This window comes from Arachis hypogaea, chromosome 14 (genome assembly GCF_003086295.3).
Source record: "Arachis hypogaea cultivar Tifrunner chromosome 14, arahy.Tifrunner.gnm2.J5K5, whole genome shotgun sequence".
NCBI lineage: Eukaryota > Viridiplantae > Streptophyta > Magnoliopsida > Fabales > Fabaceae > Arachis > Arachis hypogaea.
In genome coordinates, this window is record NC_092049.1 from 104,923,940 (window position 1) to 104,939,535 (window position 15,596).

General features: G+C 40.0%; 1 non-coding gene across 1 annotated transcript; it reads right to left on the reverse strand.

The window, feature by feature from the left end:
* Positions 1-4,043: 4,043 nt before the first annotated feature.
* Positions 4,044-4,151, reverse strand: LOC112745479 (small nucleolar RNA R71). The gene has a single exon (XR_003173406.1). It is a non-coding gene; the product is annotated as a small nucleolar RNA R71 (small nucleolar RNA).
* Between the last annotated feature and the right edge of the window lie 11,445 nt (positions 4,152-15,596).

A 15,596-nucleotide genomic window follows, 5' to 3' on the forward strand; every position in this document is an offset into this window, starting at 1 on the left:
CTTTACTATGAGTTTGTGTGTTTTTCTGTGATTTCAGATATTTTCTGGCTGAAATTGAGGGACTTGAGCAAAAATCAAATTCAGAGGTTGAAGAAGGACTGCTGATGCTGTTGGATTCTGACCTCCCTGCACTCAAAGTGGATTTTCTGGAGCTAAGGAACTCAAAATGGCGCACTTCCAATTGCATTGGAAAGTAGACATTCAGGGCTTTCCAGCAATGTATAATAGTCCATACTTTGGCCAAGAATAGACGATGTAAATTGGCGTTCAACGCCAGCTTTCTACCCAAATCTGGCGTCCAACGCCAGAAAAGGAGCCAAAGCGAGAGTTGAACGCCCAAACTGGCACAAAAGCTGGCGTTCAACTCCAAGAAAGACCTCTACACGTGCAACACTCAAGCTTAGCCCAAACACACACCAAGTGGGCCCAGGAAGTGGATTTATGCATCAATTACTTACTCATGTAAACCCTAGTAGCTAGTTTATTATAAATAGGACCCTTTACTATTGTATTAGTCATCCTGGATTGTATTCTGATCCTGTGATCACGTTTTAGGGGGCTGGCCATCTCGGCCATGCCTGGACCTTTCACTTATGTATTTTCAACGGTAGAGTTTCTACACTCCATAGATTAAGGTGTGGAGCTCTGCTGTTCCTCAAAGATTAATGCAAAGTACTTCTGTTTTCTATTCAATTCATCTTATTTCGCTTCTAAGATACCCATTCGCACCCAAGAACGTGATGAAGGTGATGATTATGTGTGACGCTCATCATCCTTTTCCCTTATGAACACGTGCCTGACAAACACTTCTGTTCTACATGAAATAAGCTAGAATGAATATCTCTTAGATCTCTTAATCAGAATCTTCATGGCGTAAGCTAGAATGATGGCGGCATTCAAGAGAATTCGGAAAGTCTAAACCTTGTCTGTGGTATTCCGAGTAGGATTCAATGATTGAATGACTGTGACGAGCTTCAAACTCGCGAGGTGCTGGGCGTTAGTGACAGACGCAAAAGGAGGGTGAATCCTATTCCAGCATGATCGAGAATCGACAGATGAATGGCCGTGCTGTGACAGAGCATGTGAGCATATCTTTCACTAAGAGGAGGGGATGTAGCCACTAACAACGGTGATGCCCTTGCATAAAGCCAGCCATGGAAAGGAGTAAGATTGATTGGATGAAGATAGCAGGAAAGCAGAGGTTCAGAGGAACGAAAGCACCCCCATTCGCTTATCTAAAATTCCTACCAATGAATTACATAAGTATCTCTATCCCTATTTTATTATATCATATTCGAAAACTCCATTATCACTTTATATCTACCTGACTGAGATTTACAAGGTGACCATAGCTTGCTTCATACCAACAATCTCCGTGGGATTCGACCCTTACTCACGTAAGGTATTACTTGGACGACCTAGTGCACTTGCTGGTTAGTTGTATCGAAGTTGTGAACCATGGTATTGGCACCATGTTCTTGGCGCCATTGCCAGGGAAAGAAAGAGCCATGAATTTTACATAATTAAAGTGTAATCACGATTACGCATACCAAGTTGCTCACGTTGCCAGGGATTGTTCGAGCCTGGACATCACAATTTCGTGCACCAAGTTTTTGGCGCCGTTGCCGGGGATTGTTCGAGTTTGGACAACTGACGGTTCGTCTTGTTGCTCAGATTAGGTAATTTTCTCTTTTTTTTTGTTTTCTTTTCAAAAATTTTTCAAAAATATTTCAAAAATTTTTCTTCTGTTTTCGAAAAAAAAAATGTTTTCAAAAAAATATATTTTTATTCAAAATTTTTAAGAATGAATTCTAGTGTTTCATGAAGCATGTAAAGCCTGGCTGGCTGTAAAGCCATGTCTAAATTTATTTGGACTGAGGCTTGCAATTTGTTATCAAGAGCAATATACTCTGGTGTTAAATGCTGAAGCTTGGCTGGCCATTGGCCATGTCTAGTGTTTTGGACTGGAGCTTTCTTTGAAAGCTTGGCTGGCTAGTGAGTCATGTCTAATTCCTAGACTGAAGTTTTAGACTAAGAATGCAAGATTCCTGGAATTCATATTAAAAATTTTGGAATCCTTATTTTCCTTTTTTCAATTAATTTTTCGAAAAATCCAAAAAAAAAATTAGAAAATCATAAAAAAATCAAAAATATTTTTCTGTTTCTTGTTTGAGTCTTGAGTCACATTATAAGTTTGGTGTCACTTGCATATGCATCTTGCAATTTTCGAAAATATCATGCATTCATAGTGTTCTTCATGATCTTCAAGTTATTCTTGGTAAGTCTTCTTGTTTGATCTTGATGATTTTTTGTTTTGTGTCTTTTCTTGTTTTTCATATGCATTCTTGAATTCTTAGTGTCTAAGCATTAAAGAATTCTAAGTTTGGTGTCTTGCATATTTTCTTTGCATTAAAAATTTTTCAAAAATGTGTTCTTGATGTTCATCATGATCTTCATAGTGTTCTTGGTGTTCATCCTGACATTCATAGCATCCTTGCATGCATTCATTGTTTTGATCTAAAAATTTCATGCATTGCATAATTTTCATGTTTTTCAAAAATCAAAAAAATATATCTTTCCCTTTTTCTCTCATCAAATTCAAAAATTTGGATTGACTTTTTCAAAAATTTTTAAAATCAAGTTGTTTCTTATGAGTCAAATCAAATTTTCAATTTGAAAATCTTATCTTTTTCAAAATCTTTTTCAAAAATCAAATCTTTTTCAAAAGTCTTAGTTATTTTCGAAAATTCCAAAAAATATTTTTCAAAAATCTTTCTCTTATTTTTATACCAAATTTTCGAAAATAACCTAATCAATTAATGTTTTGATTCAAAAATTTGAAGTTTGTTACTTGCTTGTTAAGAAAGATTCAAACTTTGAGTTCTAGAATCATATCTTGTGATTTCTTGTGAATCAAGTCATTAATTGTGATTTTAAAAATCAAATCTTTTTTTTTTCAAAAACTAATTTCTATCATATCTTTTCAAAAATATCTTCTTTTCTTACCTTTTTCAAAAAGTTGGTTTCAAAATATCTTTTCCAACTTCCTAACTTCTTATCTTTTCAAAATTTGTTTCAACTAACTAACTAACTTTTGTTTGTTTCTTAACTTTTCAAAACTACCTAACTAACTCTCTCTCTCTAATTTTCGAAAATATCTTCCCTCTTTTTCAAAAATTTCTTTTTAATTAACTAATTATTTTTATTTTTATTTTTGATTTTAAAAATTTTCGAAAATTACTAACATTTTTCAAAAACCATTTTCGAAAATCACTAACTCTTTTTAAAAAATATTTTCAAAAATTCTCTCTCTCCCATCTTATTCTATTTATTCATTCATATCCTAACATCTCATCTCACATCTCTGCCATCCTCACAGTTGTGTTTCTTCCATTATATTACATTCTTTGTCTCCCCCTCTTTTCTCCCACTCACAAAGGGATCCCTATACTGTGGTATAAAGGATCTCTTTTATTATTATTATTTTTCTGTGCCCTCTTCTTTGTCATATGAGCAGGAGCAAGGATAAGAACATTCTTGTGGAAGCAGATCCAGAACCTAAAAGGACTCTAAAAAGAAAATTAAGAGAAGCTAAATTACAACAATCCAGAAATAACCTTTCAGAAATTTTTGAACAGGAAGAGGAGATGGCAGCCGAAAATAATAATAATGTAAGGAAGATGCTTGGTGACTTTACTGCACCTAATTCCAATTTACATGGAAGAAGCATCTCCATTCCTGCCATTGGAGCAAACAACTTTGAGCTGAAACCTCAATTAGTTTCTCTGATGCAGCAGAACTGCAAGTTTCATGGACTTCCATCTGAAGATCCTTTTCAGTTCTTAACTGAATTCTTGCAGATATGTGATACTGTTAAGACTAATGGAGTAGATCCTGAAGTCTACAGGCTCATGCTTTTCCCTTTTGCTGTAAGAGACAAAGCTAGATTATGGTTGGATTCTCAACCCAAAGACAGCCTGAACTCTTGGGATAAGCTGGTCACGGCTTTCTTAGCCATGTACTTTCCTCCTCAAAAGCTGAGCAAGCTTAGAGCTGATGTTCAAACCTTCAGACAGAAAGAAGGTGAATCCCTCTATGAAGCTTGGGAAAGATACAAACAGTTGACCAAAAAGTGTCCTTCTGACATGCTTTCAGAATGGACCATCCTGGATATATTCTATGATGGTTTATCTGAGCTATCAAAGATGTCACTGGACACTTTTGCAGGTGGATCCATTCACCTAAAGAAAACGCCTGCAGAAGCTCAAGAACTCATTGACATGGTTGCTAATAACCAGTTCATGTACACTTCTGAAAGGAATCCTGTGAGTAATGGGACGCCTATGAAGAAGGGAGTTCTTGAGGTTGATACTCTGAATGCCATATTGGCTCAGAATAAAATATTGACTCAGCAAGTCAATATGATCTCTCAGAGTCTGCATGGAATGCAAGCTGCATCCAACAGTACTCAAGAGGCATCTTCTGAAGAAGAAGCTTATGATCCTGAGAACCCTGTAATAGCAGAGGTAAATTACTTAGGTGAACCTTATGGAAACACCTATAACTCAACATGGAGAAATCATCCAAATTTCTCATGGAAGGATCAAAAGCCCCAACAAGGCTTTAATAATGGTGGAAGAAACAGGTTTAGCAATAGCAAGCCTTTTCCATCATCAACTCAGCAACAGACAGAGAACTCTAAACAAAATGATTCTAATTTAGCAAATCTAGTCTCTGATCTATCTAAGGCCACTGTAAGTTTCATGAATGAAACAAGGTCTTCCATTAGAAATCTGGAAGCACAAGTGGGCCAGCTGAGTAAAAGGATCACTGAAATTCCTCCTAGTACTCTCCCAAGCAATACAGAAGAGAACCCAAAAGGAGAGTGCAAGGCCATTGACATAAGCACCATGGCCGAACCTGTAAGGGAAGGAGAGGACGTGAATCCCAAGGAGGAAGACCTCCTGGGACGTCCAGTGATCAATAAGGAGCTTCTCTCTGAGGAATCAAAGGACTCTGAGGCTCATCTAGAGACCATAGAGATTCCATTGAACCTCCTTATGCCCTTCATGAGCTCTGATGAGTATTCCTCTTCTGAAGAGAATGAGGATGTTACTGAAGAGCAAACTGCCAAGTTTCTTGGTGCAATCATGAAGCTGAATGCCAAATTATTTGGCATTGATACTTGGGAAGTTGAACCTCCCTTGTTCATCAATGAACTAAGTGATCTGGATCAACTGACATTGCCTCAGAAGAGACAGGATCCTGGAAAGTTCATAATACCCTGCACCATAGGCACCATGATCTTTAAGGCTCTGTGTGACCTTGGTTCAGGAATAAACCTCATGCCCCTCTCTGTAATAGAGAAACTGGGAATCTATGGGGTGCAAGCTGCTAAAATCTCATTAGAGATGGCAGACAGTTCAAGAAAACAGGCTTATGGACAAGTAGAGGACGTGTTAGTAAAGGTTGAAGGCCTTTACATCCCTACTGATTTCATAGTCCTGGATACTGGAAAGGAAGAGGATGAATCCATCATCCTAGGAAGACCTTTCCTGGCCACAGTAAGAGCTGTGATTGATGTTGACAGAGGTAAAATAGTCCTTCAATGGAATGAGGACTCCCTTGTGTTTAAAACTTAAGAATCTCCCTCTGCAACCATGGAAAGGAAGCAGAAAAAGCTTCTCTCAAAGCAGAGTCAACCAGAGCCCCCACAGTCAAACTCTAAGTTTGGTGTTGGGAGGCCACAACCAAACTCTAAGTTTGGTGTTGAACTCCCATATCCAAACTCTAAGTTTGGTGTTGGAGAGTCTCAACAAAGCTCTGCACATCTGTGAGGATCCATGAGAGCCCACTGTCAAGCTATTGACACTAAAGAAGCGCTTGTTGGGAGGCAACCCAATTTTTATTTATCTAACTATAATTTCCTTAGTTATATGTCTTTGTAGGTTCATGATCATGTGGAGTCACAAAACAAATATAAAAATTAAAAACGGAATCAAAAACAGCAGAAGAAAAATCACACCCTAGAGGAGCATCTGTCTGGCGTTCAGCACCAGAACAGAGCATGGTTCTGGCGCTGAACGCCCAAAATGGGCAGCTTCTGGGCGCTGAACGCCAGAAATGGCACACAAATGGGCGTTGAACGCCCAAAATGGCCACCAACCTGGCGCTGAACGCCCAGAGTTGTGTACAAAGGCATTTTTACATGCCTAATGGGTGCAGGGATGTAAATCCTTGAACACCTCAAGATCTGTGGACCCCACAGGATCTGTGGGCCCCACAGGATCCCCACCTACCTCCACTCACTTCTTCTCACCACTCTCTTTCACACAACCCCATAAACACTCTTCCCCAAAAACCCTTCACCAATCACCTCAAACTCTCTCCCCCATTACCTCTTCACCACTCACATCCATCCACTCTTCCCCATAAACCTACCTCATAAACTCCACCTACCTTCAAAATTCAAAACCAATTTCCCACCCAAACCCACCCATATGGCCGAACCTTAACCCCCCTCCCTTCCCTATATAAAGACCCTCATTCTTCATCAAATTCACACAACACACCCCTCTACACTCTTCTTGGCCGAAACCACATCTCCCTTTCCCTCTCCATATTTCTTCTTCTTCTTCTATTCTTTTGTTTATTGCTCGAGGGCGAGCAATATTCTAAGTTTGGTGTGGTAAAAGCATAGCTTTTTTGTTTTTCCATTACCATTGATGGCACCTAAGACCGGAGAATCCTCTAGAAAGGGGAAAGGGAAGACAAAAGCTTCCACATCTGAGTCATGGGAGATGGAAAGGTTCATCTCCAAAGCCCATCAAGACCACTGCTATGATGTTGTGGCCAAGAAGAAGGTGATCCCTGAGGTCCCTTTTAAACTCAAAAGAAATGAGTATCCGGATATCCGACATGAAATTCAAAGAAGAGGTTGGGAAGTTCTAACAAATCCCATCCAACAAGTCGGCATCCTAACGGTTCAAGAGTTCTATGCCAATGCATGGATCACCAAGAACCATGATCAAAGTAAGAACCCGGATCCAAAGAACTATGTTACAATGGTTCGGGGGAAATACTTGGATTTTAGTCCGGAAAATGTGAGGTTGGCGTTCAACTTGCCAAACATGGAAGAGAACGCACGCCCCTACGCAAGGAGAGTCAACTTTGATCAAAGGTTGGACCAAGTCCTTATGGACATATGTGTAGAAGGAGCTCAATGGAAGATTGACTCCAAAGGCAAGCCGGTTCAACTAAAAAGATTGGACCTCAAGCCTGTAGCTAGAGGATGGTTGGAGTTCATTCAATGCTCAATCATTCCCACTAGCAACCGGTCTGAAGTTACTATAGACCGGGCCATCATGATCCATAGCATCATGATTGGAGAAGAGGTGGAAGTTCATGAGATTATACCTCAAGAACTCTACAAGGTGGCTGACAAGTCCTCCACCATGGCAAGGCTAGCCTTTCCTCACCTCATTTGCCACCTATGCAATTCAGCTGGGATTGACATAGAGGGAGATATCCTCATTAAAGAGGACAAGCCCATCACTAAGAAAAAGATGGAGCAAGTAAGAGAGCCCATTCATGGAGCTCAAGAGGCGCAAGAAGCTCATCACCATGAGATCCCGGAGATGCCTCAAATGCACTTTCCTCCACAAAACTATTGGGAGCACATCAACACCTCCCTAGAAGAATTGAGTTCCAATATGGGACAACTAAGGGTGGAACATCAAGAGCACTCCATCATGCTTCATGAAATAAGAGAAGATCAAAAAGCAATGAGGGAGGAGCAACAAAGACAAGGAAGAGACATAGAAGAGCTCAAGGACATCATTGGTTCCTCAAGAAGGAAACGCCACCATCACTAAGTTGGATTCATTCCTTGTTCTTATTTCTTCTATTTTTCGTTTCTATGTTATGTGCTTATCTATGTTTGTGTCTTCATTACATGATCATTAGTAGTAGTAACTATGTCTTAAAGTTATAAATGTCCTATGAATCCATCACCTCTCTTAAATGAAAAATGTTTTAATCCAAAAGAACAAGAAGTACATGAGTTTCGAATTTATCCTTGAACTTAGTTTAATTATATTGATGTGGTGACAATGCTTCTTGTTTTCTGAATGTATGCTTGAACAGTGCATATGTCTTTTGAAGTTGTTGTTTAAGGATGTTAAATATGTTAGCTCTTAAAAGAATGATGACTAGGAGACATGTTATTTGATAATCTGAAAAATCATAAAAATGATTCTTGAAGCAAGAAAAAGCAGCAAAGAACAAAGCTTGCAGAAAAAAAAAATATAGGCGAAAAAAAAATAGAAAGAAAAAAAAAGCAAGCAGAAAAAGCCAAAAGCTCTTAAAACCAAGAGGCAAGAGCAAAAAGCCAATAACCCTTAAAACCAAAAGGCAAGGGAAAATAAAAAGGATCCCAAGTCTTTGAGCATCAGTGGATAGGAGGGCCTAAAGGAATAAAATCCTGGTCTAAGCGGCTAAACCAAGCTGTCCCTAACCATGTGCTTGTGGCGTGTAGGTGTCAAGTGAAAACTTGAGACTGAGCGGTTAAAGTCAAGGTCCAAAGCAAAAAAAAAAAAAAAGAGTGTGCTTAAGAACCCTGGACATCTCTAATTGGGGACTTTAGCAAAGCTGAGTCACAATCTGAAAAGGTTCACCCAATTATGTGTCTGTGGCATTTATGTATCTAGTGGTAATACTGGAAAACAAAGTGCTTAGGGCCACGGCCAAGACTCATAAAAAAGCTGTGTTCAAGAATCATCATACTGAACTAGGAGAGTCAATAACACTATTCAAAATCTGAAGTTCCTATAGATGCCAATCATTCTGAACCTCCATGGATAAAGTGAGATGCCAAAACTATTCAAGAGGCAAAAAGCTATAAGTCCCGCTCATATGATTGAAGCTATGTGTCATTGATAGTTTGGAATTTATAGTATATTCTCTTCTTTTTATCCTATTTGATTTTCAGTTGCTTGGGGACAAGCAACAATTTAAGTTTGGTGTTGTGATGAGCGGATAATTTATACGCTTTTTGGCATTGTTTTTAGTATGTTTTTAGTAGGATCTAGTTACTTTTAGGGATGTTTTCATTAGTTTTTATGTTAAATTCACATTTCTGGACTTTACTATGAGTTTGTGTGTTTTTCTATGATTTCAGGTATTTTCTGGCTGAAATTGAGGGACTTGAGCAAAAATCAGATTCAGAGGTTGAAGAAGGACTGCTGATGCTGTTGGATTCTGACCTCCCTGCACTCAAAGTGGATTTTATGGAGCTACAGAACTCGAAATGGCGCGCTTCCAATTGCGTTGGAAAGTAGACATCCAGGGCTTTCCAGAAATGGATAATAGTCCATACTTTGGCCAAGAATAGATGACGTAAACTGGCGTTCAACGCCAGCTTTCTACCCAAATCTGGCGTCCAGCGCCAGAAAAGGAGCCAAAACCAGAGTTGAACGCCCAAACTGGCACAAAAGCTGGCGTTCAACTCCAAGAAAGACCTATACACGTGCAACACTCAAGCTTAGCCCAAACACACACCAAGTGGGCCCAGAAAGTGGATTTATGCATCAATTACTTACTTATGTAAACCCTAGTAGCTAGTTTATTATAAATAGGACCCTTTACTATTGTATTAGTCATCCTGGATTGTATTCTGATCCTGTGATCACGTTTTAGGGGGCTGGCCATCTCGGCCATGCCTGGACCTTTCACTTATGTATTTTCAACGGTAGAGTTTCTACACTCCATAGATTAAGGTGTGGAGCTCTGCTGTTCCTCAAAGATTAATGCAAAGTACTTCTGTTTTCTATTCAATTCATCTTATTTCGCTTCTAAGATACCCATTCGCACCCAAGAACGTGATGAAGGTGATGATTATGTGTGACGCTCATCATCCTTCTCCCTTATGAACACGTGCCTGACAAACACTTCTGTTCTACATGAAATAAGCTAGAATGAATATCTCTTAGATCTCTTAATCAGAATCTTCATGGCGTAAGCTAGAATGATGGTGGCATTCAAGAGAATCCGGAAAGTCTAAACCTTGTCTGTGGTATTCCGAGTAGGATTCAATGATTGAATGACTGTGACGAGCTTCAAACTCGCAAGTGCTGGGCGTTAGTGACAGACGCAAAAGGAGGGTGAATCCTATTCCAGCATGATCAAGAACCGACAGATGAATGGCCGTGCTGTGACAGAGCATGTGAGCATATCTTTCACTGAGAGGAGGGGATGTAGCCACTGACAGCGGTGATGCCCTTGCCTAAAGCCAGCCATGGAAAGGAGTAAGATTGATTGGATGAATATAGCAGGAAAGCAGAGGTTCAGAGGAACGAAAGCACCCCCATTCGCTTATCTGAAATTCCTATCAATGAATTACATAAGTATCTCTATCCCTATTTTATTATATCATATTCGAAAACTCCATTATCACTTTATATCTGCCTGACTGAGATTTACAAGGTGACCATAGCTTGCTTCATACCAACAATCTCCGTGGGATTCGACCCTTACTCACGTAAGGTATTACTTGGACGACCCAGTGCACTTGCTGGTTAGTTGTATCGAAGTTGTGAACCATGGTATTGGCACCATGTTCTTGGCGCCATTGCCAGGGAAAGAAAGAGCCATGAATTTTACATAATTAAAGTGTAATCACGATTACGCATACCAAGTTGCTCACGTTGCCAGGGATTGTTCGAGCCTGGACATCACAATTTCGTGCACCAATGGCCCTTTCCAGTTAGCTGCTAGCTTCCTTTCTCCTGACCGACCTGCTCCGATGTCATTTCAGATTAAGATGAGGTCGTTGGTGGTGAAGCTTCGCTGGATTACTTTCCGGTGATACCTTGAAACCATTCAACGCTTTAGTACTTCCTTTCTAATCTAGACTCTTTCTCGGACCTCTGGAAATAGGTTGAGCTCTTCCCTTTGTGCTTGGGAGTTGGTATCCTCGTTGTAGAAGATCACCTTAGGGGACCTTTTTTTACCTCTACGGGAATCATTACCTCCATTCTGTAAGCAAGTCGGAAGGGTGATTCCCCGGTGGTGGAATGTGGGGTTGTCCGGTATGTCCATAGGACTTGTGGGAGCTCTTCAGCCCAGGCTCCCTTTACGTCTTGTAGTCTACGTTTTAGTCCGGCCAATATGACTTTGTTGGCTACTTCCGCCTGTCTGTTGGCTTGTGGGTGTTCTACAGAGGTGAACTGGTGCTTGATTTTTAGATCAACTACCAAGTTCCTGAAGCCCGTGTCGGTGAACTGAGTACCATTGTCCGTGGTGATGGAACACAGGACCCCAAACCTTTTGACAATATTTCTGTATAAGAACTTCCGACTTCTTTGGGTGGTGGCGGTGGCCAATGGCTCTGCCTCGATCCACTTTGTAAAGTAGTTGAGCCCTACAATGAGGAACTTGACTTGCCCTGATCCCTGGGGGAACGGTCTGAGGAGGTCGAGCCCCCACTTTGCGAATGGCCAGGGTGAAGTGACGCAGATGAGCTCCTCGGGTGGGGTGACATGAAAGTTGGCGTGCTTCTGGTATGGGAGCATATTTTGACGAACTCTGTTGCTTCCTTTTGCAAGGTCGGCCAGTAAAAGCCGGCTCGGAGTACCTTTTTGGATAGAGCTCGTGCCCCGAGGTGGTTGCTGCACATGCCGCCGTGGACTTCTTCTAGGACTTCCTTTGTGGCAGAAGTCGGGACGCACTTTAGGAGAGGTGTTCAGATCCTATCCTGTATAGGACGTCGTCCACTATGGTGTAGTACTGTGCTTCTCGTATGAGCCTTTTCGCTTCCTTTTTATCTGTGGGGAGTGTTTCAGACTTGAGGTAGTTAATTATGGGAGTCATCCACCTTTGGTCCTGGCCTGATATGTTTAGGAGCTTCTCCTCTTTCGAGGTTTACGGGTTTTGTAGTGTTTCTTGGATGAGGCTTCTATTATTGCCCCCTGGTTTGGTGCTGGCTAGCTTTGAAAGTGCATCAGCTCGGGCGTTTTGTTCCCAAGGTATATGCTGGATCTCATATCCCATGAATTTTTTGAGCTGTTCTCTGGTCTTGTCTAGATATTTTTTCATAGTGGGATCCTTTGCCAGGTAACTTCCTTCTATTTGCGAGGTGACTACTTGTGAATCGCTAAAGATGGTAAGCTTTTGGGCTCCGACTTCCCTAGCCAGCTTTAAACCAGCCAGTAGGGCCTCGTACTCGGCTTGGTTATTTGAGGCGGGAAACTTGAATCTTAAGGAGCGTTCGAGCTGTGTCCCTTGATCACTTTCCAGGATAACGCCGGCTCCACTTTCGGCTTTGTTTTATGAGCCGTCGGCATAGAGGTTCCAATTAATGGGGGTCTCAGGGGTGTCGGTGTACACTACGACGAAGTCGGCCAGGTATTGAGACTTGATGGCCATCCGAGCTTCGTACTTGAGGTCAAACTCGGACAACTCGACCGTTGACGTGGTAGAAGTTAGCCGATTAAGAAATTAGTATAGAAATAACGTTGCGAGTACAGTTCCTAACCGACGAAAATTTGCTTATCAATTTAGAAAGGGTTGTCACAATTTTAGAATAAAAATACTGGGGGTAGAAATCTCAGGTCGTCTCCCAACGAGTTGACAAAAGAGTGCTATTTTATTAGTCAGGGGTTTTTCAAGAAATTTTTGAGAGTTGAGGAACAGAAAATTTAATGATGGTAAATTAAAGCAATGTGAATTAAAAGCGATTTATATATTCAAAGTAAAAGCCTTGACCGGGGGTAGATTAATTGAAAGTTCTATCCTTGTTGGATTTTTCCCAACTGGAATAGCAAGAGGTTGTTGTTTTCACTTAGTTAACCCTTACTAAATAAAGGAAAGTCAAATGATTGAGCTAACTCTTATTCACAAGTTCTAATCCTCTCTATTGGGAAGGGTTAGCATTAGTGCCTAGAGAGTTAGCCAACAACTTCCAATTTAACTAATCACTTGAGTATTCCAACTCAAGGGTCTCCTTTTAATCAACCCCCAAGTCAAGTTGGGAGTCTACTCCGTTGACATGAGTACAACATTCACAAACTTATAAGAAGAAGACATGATAAATTAGATAAAATAGGAACTGAAAATTAATTAAAGGTAAAAGTAATTCTTTTGCATTAATAAATTCCAAAATGCAACATCCTTATCTGAACAGGATTAATGGGCAATTAAAAGAGTAAAAGAATAAGGAAACAAACTAGAATAGCAACTTCAACGGAGGTAGTAACTTTTCTCAATATCCAAAGCAAAAGCATCAAAAGCATCAAAACTAGAAATCTATGAATGTGAGGAAAACCTAGAGGAAGTAGTAATTTCTCTCTAAGATTCCAATCTAAAACTAAAACTATGCGAATGAGAATGTGTGAATTGTGTGTTGAGTCTCTGCTTGTCCCCTGGCTCTAGTCTGTGTTTTTAGGCCAAAAACTGGGTCCAAACTCGGCCCAAAATTGCCCCTAGCATTTTCTGCAATTTCTGCAGGTAGCGCATGTCATGCGTACGCATTAGTCACGCGTACGCATCAGTCACGCGTACACGTCAGTCACGCGTACGCGTCGCTGGTCATCCTCGTGTGTCACGCGTACGCGTCAGGCACGCGCATGCATCGCCGTGCAAACTCCAATTCACGCGCACGCATCAGGTACGTGCACGCGTCGCTCCTCGCTGGCTATCTCCTTTAATTCTTGTGCTCCTTCCATTTATGCAAGCTTCCTCTCTATCCTCTAAGCCATTTTTACCCTATAAAGCCTGAAAACACTTAATGCACAGATCACGGCATCGAATGGTATAAAGGGGAATTAAAACACACAATTTAAGGGCTTAGGAAGTAAGTTTTCAATTGTAGAACAAAACTAGGAAGGAGTTGTAAAACTATGCAAATTATATGAATAAGTGTGCAGAGACTTGATAAAAACCACTCAATTGAGTACAAGATAAACCATAAAATAGTGGTTTATCAATCTTCCCACACTTAAACATTAGTATGTCCTCATGCTAAGCTCAAGGAGACAAAAAGAATGAATAGGGAAAAGTAAGACTCATGAAATGCAACCTATATATGAATGCAACTATATGCTAAGATGTTTCTATCTACTTGGTTGAAAATAAACAAGTTCTCCAAGACAAATATAAATCAGATTCCACTAATCCAAATCATACAGTAAAGACAAGTAAACTTGTAAGAAGATAGCTCATGAAAGCAGGAAACATAGAGTCAAGCATTGAACCCTCACTAGAAGTGTATATGCACTCTAATCACTCAACTGTATAGGGTAATCCACTCTAGTCTTCTCTATTCATGCGTTCTAAAATTTGTTCTTCATCTAACCAATCAACAAATATTTAGTGCACACATGCAAACATCATGAGGTCTTTTTTCAAGGTTGTAATGGGGTTTAGGTAAGGGTGAGGATACATGTATGGCCAAGTTAGCTAAGAATTAAATCCTTGATTAACCTAAGTTCTCACCTAACGCACACACATTCCCTATGCTTCCAAAATCATGCCTAACTACCCGTAGTCTCACTTTTTTGTTTTTCACATACTCATGTATTTAAATGTTCTTCTATTTTATCTCACATGCATTGATATTTTTATTGAACTTAACATTGGGGTGCTTTCATTCCCCTAAATTTGGATTTTTTTTGAAAGCATTATAACATCAATGCAATAGTTTTTTATTTATTCACATGAGTAGCATTCAAATTCTTAATATTTATCAATCAAGCAACACACATTCTTATTAACCATAGTTCCCATAGTTTTCCACACTTAATTTGACACACAATCCTTATCTTAAGCTAGCCAAATATTCAATTGGGGTAGTTCATTATTTTTCTGCTTAAGGCTGGTGATGTGGTAACATAAAGAACAAAAGAGAAAAGAGACGGCTCAAAGTGGTGAACAAAGGTAATTAGAATGGTGGGCCATTTAGGATAGTGAGCTAATAACAAATGATGGCCTCAATCATACATATGCATGAATACATTAAACAATGGACATATAGAATGGAACAAACCATAGATTGCAATCGTAGAGGAGAGAAAACACACAAGAATAAAAATAATGGTTAAATCATGTAACCATACAATCAGGCTCAAAATCTCACTGGGTTGTGGTTCTAGCTTTAAACCATATTCCAAATTACAATCTTCAGACAAGTTTAACATAGAATTTTTAATTTGAATTAGTGAAATTTTTCAAAAAAAGGATCTTGAAAAGAAACTTATTATTTTTCAACCAAGTATAACAAACATGCAAACACTTATTACTATGCAATCTATCCTATCTAACAAAAGAAAACTAACCTATTGGTGTTAAGAAAAAGCAGTTACCTTCGAAAGTCAGGTACTGACCGACCTCCCCACACTTAAAGCTTGGCACCGTCCTCGGTGCCATCAGTTAGGAACAAACGGGGGCTGGTAACAGCATCTCCACAGTTGGGGTCATCATGGCTCCCGGTGCTGGTAGGTGAAATAGAGTCCGGAGTGTCTGGTTCTTCTTCAGGTGGGTTGTTGCCAACAATCAGCTCCTTGAGGTATGTAAATCGGCACTTGTTATGGCGCTTCATTCGC